Below are 8,072 nucleotides of genomic sequence, written 5' to 3'. Positions count from 1 at the left end.
TAACAACAGACACCACAGAAATAAAAAGAATCATCAGAAATTACTACAAGGACTTGTATGCCAGCAAACAGGGAAATCTATGAGAAATGGATAGATTACTGGACACATACAATCTACCTAAATTGAACCAGGAAGACATAGAAAACCTAAACATACCCATAACTGACACAGAAATTGAAACAGTAATAAAGGCCCTCCCAACAAAGAAAAGCCCAGGACCAGATGGATTCACTGCTGAGTTCTACCAGGCATTTAGAGAAGAACTAACTCCAATTCTTCTCAAACTATTCAAAACAATCGAAAAAGAGGGAATCCTCCCAAATTCTTTCTATGAAGCCAGCATCACCTTAATTCCTAAGCCAGAAAAAGATGCAGCATTGAAAGAGAATTACAGACCAATATCCCTGATGAACATAGATGCCAAAAACCTCAATAAAATTCTGGCCAATAGAATGCAACAACACATTAGAAAGATCATCCACCCAGACCAAGTGGGATTTATCCCTGGTATGCAGGGATGGTTCAATGTTCGCAAAACAATCAACGTGATACACCACATTAACAAACTGCAGAAGAAAAACCATATGATTCTCTCAATAGACGCAGAGAAAGCATTTGATAAAATACAACACCCTTTCATGATGAAAACCCTAAGCAAAATGGGTATAAAAGGAACATTCCTCAATACAATCAAAGCAATTTATGAAACACCTACGGCCAGTATCCAATTGAACAGGGAAAAGTTGGAAGCATTTCTGCTGAGATCTGGTACCAGACAGGGATGCTCACTCTCACCACTGCTCTTCAATATAGTTCTGGAAGTCTTAGCCAGAGCTATTAGGCAAGAAAAAGAAATTAAAGGGATACAAATTGGGAAGGAAGAACTCAAACTATCCCTCTTGGCAGACAATATGATTCTTTATTTAGGGGACCCAAAGAACTCTACTAAGAGACTATTGGAACTCATCGAAGAGTTTGGCAAAGTAGCAGGATATAAAATCAATGCACAAAAATCAACAGCCTTTGTTTACACAGGTAATGCCACGGCTGAGGAAGAACTTCTAAGTTCAATCCCATTCTCAATAGCTACAAAAACAAATACCTTGGAATAAACTTAACCAAGGACATTAAAGATCTCTACGATGAAAATTACAAAACCTTTAAGGAAGAAATAGAAGAGGATACCAAAAAATGGAGGAATCTTCCATGCTCATGGATTGGAAGAATCAATATCATCAAAATGTCCATTCTCCCAAAAGCAATTTATGCATTCAATGCAATACCAATCAAAATACCAAAGGCATTCTTCTCAGATCTGGAAAAAATGATGCTGAAATTCATATGGAGACACAGGAGACCTCGAATAGCCAAAGCAATCTTGTACAACAAAAACAAAGCTGGAGGCATCACAATGCCAGATTTCAGGACATACTGCAGGGCAGTTGTTATCAAAACAGTAAGGTACTGGTACATAAACAGATGGATAGACCAATGGAACAGAATAGAAACACCAGAAATCAACCCAAACATCTACAGTCAACTCATATGTCATCAAGGATCCAAAACCAATCCCTGAAGTAAGGACAGACTATTCAATAAATGGTGCTGGGAAACTGGATTTCCATGTGCAGAATCATGAAACAAGATCCCTTTCACCTTACACAAAAATTCACTCAACATGGATCAAAAACTTAAATCTATGACCAGACACCATCAAATTATTAGAGAACATTGGAGAAACCCTGCAAGATATAGGCACAGGTAAAGACTTCTTGGAAAAGTCCCCAGACGCACAGGCAGTCAAAACCAAAATTAACATTTGGGATTGCATCAAATTGAGAAGTTTTTGTACTTCAAAAGAAGCAGTCAGGAAAGTGAAGAGGCAACCAACAGAATGGGAAAAATATTTGCGAACTATACTACAGATAAAGGGTTGATAACCAGAATCTACAAAGAAATCAAGAAAATCCACAACAACAGAACAAATAACCCACTTAAGAGATGGGCCAAGGACCTCAACAGATATCTTTCCAAAGAGGAAATCCAAATGGCCAACAGACACATGAAAAAATGTTCAAGATCACTAGCAATCAGGGAAATGCAAATCAAAACCACAATTAGGTTTCACCTCACCCTGGTGAGAATGGCTCACATTCAGAAATCAACCAACAACAGATGCTGGAGAGGATGTGGGGAAAAAGGGACACTAACCAACTTTTGGTGGGAATGCAAACTGGTTAAGCCACTATGGAAGTCAATCTGGAGATTCCTCATAAACCTGAACATAACCCTACTATACAACCCAGCCATCCCACTCTTTGGAATTTACCCAAAAGAAATTAAACCATCAAACAAAAATGCCATCAGCACATTAATGTTTATTGCAGTTCAATTCACAATAGCTAAGCCTGGGATCCAACCCAAATGCCCATCAACAGTAGACTGGATAAAGAAATTATGGGACATGTACTCTATGGAATAATATACAGCAGTCAAAAACAATGAAACCCAGTCATTTGCAACAAGATGGAGCAATCTGGAAAGCATCATGCTAAGTGAATTAAGCCAGTCCCAAAGAAACAAATATTCGTTTTGCCTGATCGGCGACTACTGAACACCAAAGGGTAACCTGTGGAAGTGTAATGGACACTATGAGAAATAGTGACTTGATCAGCTATGGTGCTGACTGCTGATGTACAATGTAACACTTTATCCATTTTAGTATTTTTTTTTGGTAAACTCTGTAATTAACACACAATTATTCTGAGGTGTCTAAATCTTAACTGAAAAGTGATCCCGGTTAAATATAAGAATGAGAAAAAGAGAGGGAGGAGATGTACAATAGGGGGCATGCTCAGTTAGATTTGCCCCAAATGATGGAGTTAGAAAAGTGCCAGGGGATTCCAATATAATCCCATCAAGGTGGCATGTACCAATGCCATCTCACTAGTCCAAGTGATCAATTTCAGTTCACAACTGATCATACTGATAGATCTAAGAGTCAAAGGGATCACACAAACAAGATTAATGTCTGCTAATGCTAACTGATAAAAAAAGGGAGAGAAGGATCCAACATGGGAAGGGGGAGACATAGCAGACTCATAGAATGACAGATGTCCTAAATAACACTCTGGCTTCAGAATCAGCCCTTAAGGCATTTGGATCTGGCTGAAGAGCTTATGAGAGTATTTTAGGCATGGAAAGCCAAGACACGCTGGGGAAAAAAAAAGATGAAGAAGAATAAGAAGACCTAAATGAAGGATCTCAGTGAGTGTGATCCCAGTGAAAAGAATGGGGCCATCAAGGTAGGAGGTACCTTTCTCTGAAGGGAGGAGAGAACTTCCACTTTGACTATGACCCTATCGGAATAAGATCAAAGTCAGCGAACTCTAAAGGCTTCCATAGCCCTGGCAACTCATGACTAGAGCCTAGGGAGATTACTGACGCCATGAACAGGAGTGTCAAATCGTTAAGTCAGCAACAGGAGTCACTGTGTACTTACGTCCCATGTGGGATCTGTCCTTAATTGGTTGTCGAAGGTGAAGTAATGATATAGCTAGTACTGAAACAGTATTTTTACACTTTGTGGTTATGTGTGGGTGCAAACTGATGAAATCTTTACTTAGTATATATTAAAGCGATCTTCTGTATATAAAGATAATTGAAAATGAAAAAAAAACCCTTGGTGTTAAATTGGAAATTACATAGATAATTAATCAATTTTTAAAAAAATATCATGCAGGATCTCTGTCATTAATGTGATGTACACTGTTATTTGATGCTATAACTAGTACTCCAACAGTATTTTCACTTTGTGTTGCTATGTGAAGGCAAACAGTTGAAATCTTTATATGTACTAAACTGATTTTCTGTATATAAAGAGAATTGAAAATGAATCTTGATGGGAATGGAAGGGGAGAGCGAGGAGGAAAGGGGAGGGTTGCGGTTTGGGGAAGGTTGTGTGGGGAGAAGCCTTTGTAATCCATAAGATGTACTTTGGAAATTTATATTCACTAAATAAAAATATATATACATATATATGTATAAATAAAAATAGAGAAAAAAATTTTCTTTTCAATGATGAACACTATTAAAATTCACTGATGAAACACTGAACAATAAAGATATTTGAAATTCTTGAAAAAAAAGTTGGTTATCATCCATTCAAAAAACAAAAACAATACATAACAAAAATTGGTGAGGATATGGTGGAAAAGTTATACTTATACACTGTATGTAGGAATGTAAACTAGTACAACCATTATGAAAGATGGCATGAAGAGTCATCAAAAATCTGAAAATGAATCTACTATATGACCTAGCTATGCCACTCCAGGGAATTTACCCAAATGAAATGAAATCAGTATGTGAAAAAATTATCTGCAGCCCTAAGTTCATTAAAGCCCATCTTACAATAGCTAAGACATGGAATCAACCCAGATGTGCAGCAACTGATGACTGAATAAATAAAAGGTATATGTACACTATGAGATGGCAATTAGACATAAAAAAAGAACAAAATCCTGTCTTTTGCAACAAAATGGGTGCAACAAGAAAGCATTATTCTTAGTGAAATAAAACACTATCAAAGAAAAAATATCACATTTTACATAATTTATGGTAATTAATATAAAGAGCGCAAATATGTAATATATATGAGTAAAATTAACATTTTGATATTTGTTTTTTGCACTTAACTATACTGTGGAAGAGCAGTTTTTGCTACTTATCACTTGTTGAATTCTTTATTTGGTGGAGGGTTAAGCTTGTGACTGTGAAAGAAGTCACCAGTATGTCACTGGCCATTGTGGCCAACTGGGTAATGAACTAGCAGATGGATGACCTCTCCCCCTCTCTATGTCTCTCCTTCTTGCTCTGGGTAACTCTGATTTTCAAATAAATCTTTAAAAAAAGAAAATTCTCCACATGATTTATTTATTTGAAAGTTAGAGCAAGGGGAAAGGGGGGACAGAGAGAGAGAGAGAGAGATATTGATTCTATCTGCTCATTCTTCAAATGCCTTCAACAGCCAGAGCTGGGTGAGGCTGATCTCAAGAACAAGAAATCCCATCTATCCACTCATGTATTTCAGTCATCACCTACTGGCACCCAGTGGGCACATTAGCAAGAATCTGAATCATAAGCAGAGGTGGGACTCCTCTTGGCACTCAGCAATATGGGATAGCTGGTATCCAAAGTAGTGGCTTATCCTTCTAAGCCACAATACTGACCCTATGTTAATCATCATGAACATCTTTCATAATGTGATCTAAAATGTTCCTCACATGGTAAGTGATACCGTTTTCCACAGTTATCTCCATAAAGCCCCTGCCCATATGATACTGTTGGATGTAATCTGGCAAAACTCAAACATTATATCAGTTGCTTCACTTGTAGGTATTTTATGGAGACTCAGTGAATTACTGCTATGAAACACAAGGCACATCCTGAGAAAAATGGAAGTCATACATTGTAAGTACTCAGTACATGACTGCTTTACATTTATAAAATTCTGCTAATATGACTTTGGCTTGTTTTATGAACCAGACCTCTAAGAATTCTATAAAACTCTAATGTTTTCCTCAAAGCTTCAGCCATTGGTGGTACTGAGTTATGCACTCAGGAAGGTATATTATTTCTTATGAATCACAATGGTGTTGTGTGTGTGTGTTTGCCTACTAAATTCATTTGCCCTTTAAATCCTTTCAATTCATAAGGATGGACGTTTCTCCTTAAGGTTTTGCACTACAAATGTAAGTTTTCAAATAATATACATGATTTTGGTTTATAGTGATATATGTGAGTCAAACACTTTTGAAATGATCTCAAATTAATTTTCCTTTTTAGGTGGCCTTTTGCAATTAGGATAACATTTAATCATATTGATATTTGATTAATAAAGTTGATACTTTTTTCAATCACTTTTTTTTAAATAATGAAATTTTAAGTAGATGTTCTTACATAAGCATTTTTGACTGTAATTTGGAAACCTAAATGGCTGAATCTGAACAAATAATTAACTGAGATTATACATGTTCACATTAGTCCTTTTTTGAAAAGATTATGTATTTTATATGAAAGGTAGAGTGAGAAAGAGACAGAAAAATAAAGAGAATTTACATCTTCTGATTCACTCTCCAAAAAGCCAAAATGGCTAGGTTCAGGTCAGTTCAAAGCAGGAGGAACGAGCTTCATCTAAGTCTCCCATTTGGGTGGGTGACAGGGGCTCCAAGTATTGGGCCATCTTCCACTGCATGCCCAGGTGCATTATCAAGGAGTTAGATTGGTAGTGGAACAGCTGGACCCAAACCAGAAAACATATTGACCCTGGCATCCCAGGAAACAGCCTTCCCTGCTATACATCACAATGCCCTCCATTATTAGAAGAATTTATTAATTTATTTTGTATACAGTCCTTAAGGGACTTCAATTTCATTGTCCTACACCTTTATTGCAATTCACAGTTAGTTATGTGATATAGATGTCTAACAGAATTAAATCTATTTTCCAAAGCCTCTTTAAAATATGAGGTACCAAGCAACAGAGAAAAGCCATGCAATCAAAACTTGTGGTTTTTATTGTTATTGTTTATTTATTTTTGTTTATCATTATTCTCATAATTTTTTTTCTGTTGGATCTTTTTCAAAAATCTATTGAATTGAGAAATGTTGAAAGATATTACATAATTTTATGACTCTTAAATCTTATGTGTATAAAGTTAATTGACAATAGATTGGGTTCGTTGGGGAAGTGTCACTATGTTCTGTTATCTATCTATCTATCTAGCTAGCTAGCTAGCTAGCTATATGAGTGCATGAAACTTGTATAAATTAAATTTTAAAAATTAAAAAAAGGAAAATAAATCTTAGTAAAAAATCAGAATGAGAATATGAAAGGGAGGAGACAGGATCCTGGGATTGCATGTGGGAAGGAGGGTATGGTAAGAAGAATCACTATGTTCCTAAATTTGCATTTATTAAATGCATGAAGCTTGTGTAACTTAAAGTATTTCTGGGGAAAAATATAATGCAAAATCATAGTGTGCAGGACAGAATGATGGTAGCTTGAAAACACATATGCCAATAAAACATAATAAGTGATCCTAGTATAATGTCTGCAATCCTTCATGTGCAATTTCTGTTATTTCTATGCGAATATAACATACTTTCTGCTTTCTTTGTATTCCCCTCATTATTGTTGTTGAAACAGGGACAACTACATTACATTTTTTGTGCTCTGTTAATTACCACAGGTCATTGAAAAATTATGAGTGAAATTGACATTTTGAGATTTGATTATGTTTACATTCCTTGTTTCCATTGTTGAGGGACAGTGGTTTCTTCTTCATACTATTTGTTGACTTCTTAACTTAGCAGAGGGTAAAAGTATCTTACTGTAAGAGAAAAATTAAGAAAGGAAGGAAGAGGAGGGTAGAAGCATGGATGTGTGAGAGGGTCAGTGAGAAGTGTCAGATTTCTCCTAATATGAATAGATGAATTACATGAAATTGTTCACTTGGTATAAATAAAAAAATAACTGGGGCAGATTTTTAGAAGATATTACATAATTGAATAATTTTTCATTAGCCACAATGACACAATTCCAGGAATCATGCTGGTTTTTATGTGGACATAAATTTTCTTTTTTTTAATTTTTTAATTTTTTTTTTGACAGGCAGAGTGGACAGTGAGAGAGAGAGAGACAGAGAAAGGTCTTCCTTTTGCCGTTGGTTCACCCTCTAATGGCCGCCGCGGTAGCGTGCTGCGGCCGGCGCACCGCGCTTTTCCGATGGCAGGAGCCAGGTGCTTATCCTGGTCTCCCATGGGGTGCAGAGCCCAAACACTTGGGCCATCCTCCACTGCACTCCCTGGCCACAGCAGAGAGCTGGCCTGGAAGAGGGGCAACTGGGACAGGATCGGTGCCCCGACCGGGACTAGAACCTGGTGTGCCGGCGCCGCAAGGTGGAGGATTAGCCTGTTGAGCCACAGCGCCGGCCTGGACATAAATTTTCATACCAGCTGATAAATATGTAGGTACGCATATGCTTTATTATATTGTGATTCTAAGACCAG

The sequence above is a fragment of the Lepus europaeus genome, unplaced genomic scaffold (assembly GCF_033115175.1).
Source record: "Lepus europaeus isolate LE1 unplaced genomic scaffold, mLepTim1.pri SCAFFOLD_29, whole genome shotgun sequence".
Lineage (NCBI taxonomy): Eukaryota > Metazoa > Chordata > Mammalia > Lagomorpha > Leporidae > Lepus > Lepus europaeus.
This window is presented reverse-complemented; position numbering follows the sequence as displayed.